This window comes from Culex quinquefasciatus, chromosome 2, assembly GCF_015732765.1.
Source record: "Culex quinquefasciatus strain JHB chromosome 2, VPISU_Cqui_1.0_pri_paternal, whole genome shotgun sequence".
In the NCBI taxonomy this organism is placed as follows: Eukaryota; Metazoa; Arthropoda; class Insecta; order Diptera; family Culicidae; genus Culex; species Culex quinquefasciatus.
Window position 1 is genome coordinate 162516507 of NC_051862.1, and position 6861 is coordinate 162523367.

Here is a 6861-nt window from a genome sequence, read left to right on the forward strand (position 1 = left end):
TGGTTCACCCATACAAGTCTCCATACAATTTTGGCTGCTGTCCATACAAAAATGTTATATAGCTATAACTTTTGAGTGAATTTTCTGATCAATTTGGTGCCTTAGGCAAAGTTGTAGATATGGTTGAGGACTATTGAGAAATAGGTACACAAAAACAAAATTTGCAGATTTTTTAATGAATTTTTTTTTTCGAAAAAACTCAATTTCCCAAAATACGTATTTTTTTATTTTCGAGATTTTTTGATATATTTTAGAGGAGAAAAACCAACTTTTGAGCCACACGGAGAAAAAAGAGTTCCCAAAATCGTGAACAAGCGTTCATGAAAATGGGAACCACGAACAAAGTGTTCAAATGCCGTGGTACGTTTTTTGTTACGATTGGATTAAAGCATGGAACTGAATTGGTAACATGAGTGATGAACCTACAATCTTCTAAATTCTTCTAGAAGATATTGCATCCAGGGTTGCCAAGACACAATTTAAAAAATAATCTGACCGGGTGTCAATAAAAAAATTAGACCAATCTGGAAAGCATAAATGCACTAATGAATGTTGGGGAAAGGGAAAAAGGTGACATTTTGTTTGCAAAATATATGGAATATCACCAGCTTGAATCTATCCTTGTATTTTGTGTCTAATTTGTCTTATATATCTATAACTATATATCTATTTAAAACAGAACTGAAATTTGGGATTGACACGTTTAATTTCATCAAAAAATAATTTAATTCAAAAATCTAGCATTAAAAGATTTATCTGAAAACTTTGCAACGCTGATCATATTTTGATAAATTTTTATTTAGCGGAATACTATTCTATTGAAAAAATAAATATTCAGCTTTCTACCAAAAAATAATTTTCTTATAATTACGCGAATAGATTGTACTTCTTACGCTACAAAAACAGCCAAATCAAATTTGCAAATTAGCTTACATAATCTTCAAAATTATGAACCTTTCCAGAAGTAGATTTCCAGCAGCAAAACAGCAATTTGAATTTCATATCATTACACCTACATTGTACCCAACTCGCGAAACCCTCTTTAGCCTCCTCAGAAGAAAAACAGCAGGAAAAAGTGCCACCCCAAAGTGTTTCGAGAGCCTTTTCCCGCTAAAGTGGCGCTCCACCTGACTCCATACTAGCGAATCTTGTCAAACGAGCCAGTAGCCTTCTGTCATGTGTTGTGTCCTCTTCCCACGGCCAAAAGTTGCATAAATTTAGCACTCTCATAATTTATTATTCATACAAATTTTCCCCACTCTCAGTCAGCTGAGTCAAGAGGGGTGGTGGGGTTGGGGAGCAAAGTTCATCCTCTCGTGGTGGAAGTTTCATTTTTTTCCATGCCCAGAAATAGCACGTGCTCCCACGTGGAGGCACATGAAAATTGTATTTTTATTCGGTGTAAATTTTATTACCCATAATGACACACCGTAAGCTTTAAAGTGGAGGCACTTACAATTAAAAGCGTATTATTTCCGTTCTTTGCCCCTCAGGGTAAAGTGGAGAAATAACAAGCAAAAAAGTGGTTTTATTCGCTTGTTTAATTCATTCTTTTTTTTCGACGATGGATTTTCTCCCCAAAACACACATACACGTATGTGTGCATTTTGTTAAATTGTGGCCAAAAAGGTTGAAGGGAGAAATAAAAACGAGGGCTAGTTTTGCCGGGGCACGTAAATCAATTTATTTCTCGTCCAGAGACTGACTTTTTTTGCTGCTGCTGGTACTGGGCTGACTGACTGAATGAACAAACAGATGAATGGGAGCAGGGAAGCCAACACCAGCATCACAAGGGGGACGAAAGTGAAAATTCAAAAAGTGAAAATTTTAAAACAATTATCTCCTATGAAACATTTTACACATGCTGGGCTTTTTTTATCGCGTCACGCCATGGAGTCGGAGGTGGTGAAACTCAGTCTCATGTGTGTTGCAATTCTGATGGGGTGCAAAAGGTTGCAGTGGGGGTGATCGAAAAAATATTGTTGGCATTTTTGATAGAATTATATAACAATTCCTCACGAAAATAGCACGGCCGAAAACAAAAGTGCTCGGTTCGGGCTCAAAATTGTACTGGCCGAAAAAAACAGACCCGTATTTTTTTTGTTTTCCATTAGGGTGACCTACGCCTTGTTAGGGTGGTTCAAAAAATTTCCACTATCGTCGATTTTCGCAAAACCCACATTTAAAACCGGCGTCTTGATCGCAAATTAATGGTGATTAATTGGCTTTTCAATGGAAAATTAGTTGAAGTATCAAAAGTCTAAACTAACATTTGAAAAAATCGTTACAAAGAGCTTATATCTGAAAATATTTTTATCGGATTCTTTGGGAAATTTTAAGAAACATAATTAAATATAGGAAAAAATTAATTGACTGAATTTCGAGACATGATTTTTTGTAAAATGTATGAGTCATTAAAAAAAACATGAGGACATTAAAGTTTTAATTAAATACGTAGTTTATTGCCGTTTTCGTCATTTTCCCGTTTATGCGCGCGGCGGATCGAAAAACACAGATTTTTTTTAAATCAAATCTCGAAATCTTGTTAAGGGTTCGTTCAAAAGTTACGTCCATAAAAGGATGAGGGAGGGAGGGGGAGGGGTCTTCAATTTATGACAGCCCATGTTAAAGGTATAGGAAAAGTGTGTGAGAGGGGGGTTCTGAAATCCCGAAAATCTCCGGACGTAATATTTGAACAACCCATAATGAACTCCACAATTTTTTTAGTATGTTACGTTAAGTTTTCGAGGAATCCGATAAAAATATTTGTAGGCATAGGCGCTCTGGTCCAAAAAAAAGCTTTGACTAGTCAAAATAGCATTTTATAGTTTATATGTCTTTTTCAAATGTTAGGCTAGATTTTTGAAACTTCAAACTATTTTTCATTCAAAAGCCAACTAATCTCCTTTAATTTGCGTCCAAGACAGCAGAAAAAAAATCATTCGTTGTCCAGAAGGAGGTCCAATAAACCAAATTTCCAGTTTTTGCTTTTTGGGTGTTTTTTAAACCGCCTTGAGTCAAGGGTAATGAAAAACACCCAAAAAGAAAAAAAACTGAAAATTAGGTTTATTGGACCTTTTAAAAAAAACTCCAGATTTGATAGTCGAGTTTAACCATGACCCCCTAAACTACGCAAAATGGTTTAGATTTTTTCAATCCAATATGGTGGCCATAATGGTGGTAATGAAATATTGAAAAAAAAATGCATTTTGTTATATAATAGGCAATTAACTATTTAAAAAATGACTAATTTAAGATCGCAAAACTCGAGTTTGAGTTTGATCAAGGAAATAAAAAATACGATATTTTTTTGTGATTTCATTATGGGACCATCCATAAACCACGTGGACACTTTGGGGGAGGGGGGGGGTATGGCGAATGTTCACGATCCATACAAAAATGTTTTTTTTTATGGACAATTGTCCACGAGAGGGGGGGGGGGGGGGGAACAGGTTCCCAACGTGACGACTTTGACCAATTTCACCTCTTTTTTAAATTACTGATATGAAATAAAAAGTGGAATAAACGTACCAACTTTTGAGCTACAGTGCATGACGGAAGGACGAATGGTTTTGTCTAGTTATAAAATTAAAAATAAGATAATTTTTACAAAAAAATAATTTGAAATCATTTTTTAAGAAAAAAAAATAATTTTAATTAATAAGAACTGTTATTTGCACCGATTTTGAGTTCTAATCATTTTGCGAAAAAAATATTTGCGCTACTGTGCATCGCAAATTCACTGAGATTTAAATGATTTTTGAATAAACCCGAACAAAAAAATGATTTTAAGCTTAGTGGAATGCACAGCATATTGCACTTGAATTCCTATTGAAATTTTGAAGTTTAATTAAAATAAATATTGCTTTTTGCTCCCTGATTTTTCTAAGCAACTCTAAGCTTTGACAAATAATTGAGGCTCTGGTGAAGGTCAAAGATTGGAAGAAGGGATGACAAATTAAAAAAAAAATCTTACTTTTGCCCTTATTTTCCAAATTTTGAAACAAAAGGTATCGCAAAATTCTAAGCAAAATGGAGAAATTGTGGAAGGGGGTAGTAGACAACCAAATGTGAATTGTCCTATAAAAACGTAATTTTAAACGGCGATAACAATTCAAAATTGCCTTTATCGTATTATTTAAAGAAGTATTAAGAGAATTATCTCAGCCATTTGGTAGCGTTATATCAGAGTTGGACGAGGATAGAATTTTTATAATTGTTCAATTGAATAAAAACGTAATTCTACATTAAACCCCATAAGTGATTTTGGGACCACTTTAGTGCCTTTGGAGACAAACAAAAAAACCACGTGGATAATTTTTGAAAATTGCAGAACCTCCCCTCCCCTAGGGACCCTAAATAGGGAGACTGAATCAAAAAAAAATCAAACCATCCACATTAACGACCCCCGGGTCTTTTGTGGTCTCTATTGCAAGTTTCTGCTCGAACCTAGGAGTCCGAAGGCTTGAAGGGGAGAGCACCCAAACCTCTTTTTACTCCAAGGGACCTTCCACCCCAGTGTTTGAACTAACGACCTTTGGATTGCGAGTCCAACCGCCGCCAGCGATTCCACCGGAGTAGGCTTGGTTTGATGTGTTTGTACTTATGGCATGGAGACGACTCCTACACCTGGAATGACTTAACGGCTTAACAACCAAGGCCGGGACCGACATTTTACTTCCTCATCCGATGGAAGGTTGCAGCAGATGGGAATCGAACCCAGAATCATCCGCTTACAAAGCGGACAGCATAACCATTCGGCCACGCACTGCCACAAATAGGGAGACTGGCTGAAGTGAATTTGACGTATGGGTCATTCCATCTGAAGCGGAACAGCACTTGAAAATTACCATCTCCGATTCTGCCCAAATTTGGCAGAGCTGTTGAGACTATCAAAACATGCAAAAATCCCGAATTTCATCCAAATCGGACCACCCCCTCCATTTTTGTACCCTCCCAAAAAATCGACTTTTTGGCGATTTTTGAGCGAAACCCCTATCTTCAAACGACGATAACTCAGGAACCGCAAATCTTAGAGGGTCGGTCTTAGACTCAATTTTGAAAATGGCTTTAAATGGCCGTATCTCAAAACAGCCCTATTTATTTTTTGAATTTCGCCTCATCATCGTATTCCCCGTCCGATTTTACATAAGAATCACTTATCGACAGAAAGGAATATGTTTCGTTCCAGAGATATCGAATTTTAAAGTTTTGAGTATTCGAGATTACCTAAATTAGCTACACTCGCTGCCTCTGCTAGAAGCACTCGGGCGCGCTGATGAATAATTACTACCTGGTATTCTGTAAGATGAATCATTTTTATAATTTTATACGATTTTGAGATAATCAATACCTTGAACAATCTATTTTTTGTTTAAGGAATATTTATTGGGTAATTTTCAATGCACTTTTTTTCATGATCACAGTGTCATTGAATCATATTAAGTAAAATTTGAACTTTGAATATTTATTTGCAAATGCTACAGAGTTTTTACATTACAATTATCAAAAAAATATCATTTTTCTTTTATATTTTTATATTTTTCTTAATTCCTCATTTTTCCCACTTTATCAAATTATTTGAAGTGAGAACAAATGTAGAGCTGGATGTGGTAGATGAAATAACCCTCATGGGGTCTAGAGCTATTGCCATGTGCGGTAGCGAAATAGTGCCATTCAGCAAAAACCCCATAATATCTGCCTTACGGTTTAAAATTCGATATCTCTGGAACGAAACATATTCCTTTCTGTCGATAATTGATTCTTATGTAAAATTGGACGGGGAATACGATGGTGAGGTCAAATTCAAAAAATAAATAGGGCTGTTTTGAGATACGGCCATTTCAAGTTTTCAATTGCGCAATACAGGTAGAAAACATATTTTATTCTAAATTTTGATCACAGAAATGGATTCTACGTCCAATTTCCTTCAAAATTGAGTCTAAGACCGACCCTCTAAGATGTGTGGTTCCTGAGTTATCGCCGTTTGAAGATAGGGGTTTCGCTCAAAAATCGCCAAAAAGTCGATTTTTTGGTAGGGTACAAAAATGGAGGGGGTGGTCCGATTTGGATGAAATTCGGGATTTTTGCATGTTTTGATAGTCTCAACAGCTCTGCCAAATTTGAGCAGAATCGGAGATGGTAATTTTCAAATTTGCATTTTTTCTTGCACACTTCAGGTGGAATGACCCGTATACAAACGAAAAAATTAAAAAAAGTGTTTTTTTTGCAAATCAAGTTTCAGTGGCAGAAAATGATATTAAAAAACACCCATTCTTTTTTTACCGTGTATCATTTTTTTCAATGTGGTCCTTATCCATACCTACAACATTGCCGAAGACAACAAATCGATCAAAAAATTCCTTCAAAAGATACAGATTTTTGAATTTTCATGTATCATTTTTGTATTAACAGCTGCCAAATTTGTATAGAAAATTATATGGACAAACTTATGATGCAAAATGGCTTCTTTGGGCATACCAAACGCACCAAAAAAGTTTCAGCCGGATTAAAAAATACAAAAAAAAAATCGAATGACCAAAATCTCAGAGAATTGCTCATATGCCTGTTCTAAACCTAACACAATGTTTTTTTTACATAAGTTTCATAGCAATTTTCTTTGAGATTCATTTTTTTTTTGTTAAGCACCCCTACCGTCCGAACCATTTTCATGTTTCAGTTCACTGCAATGGTGCAAGTCCAAAAACCGGCGACGTGAGCGCTTGCCGTACCATACGATAAGTTTGGCCAGTTTTCCATCCTGTTGAATTTTGGGCAATTAAATTTTATGCTCGACCCCCCCACCCAACTTTGTCCCCACTCCTTCCCACAAAAACAATGAAGAGGGACCTCCCCACAGCA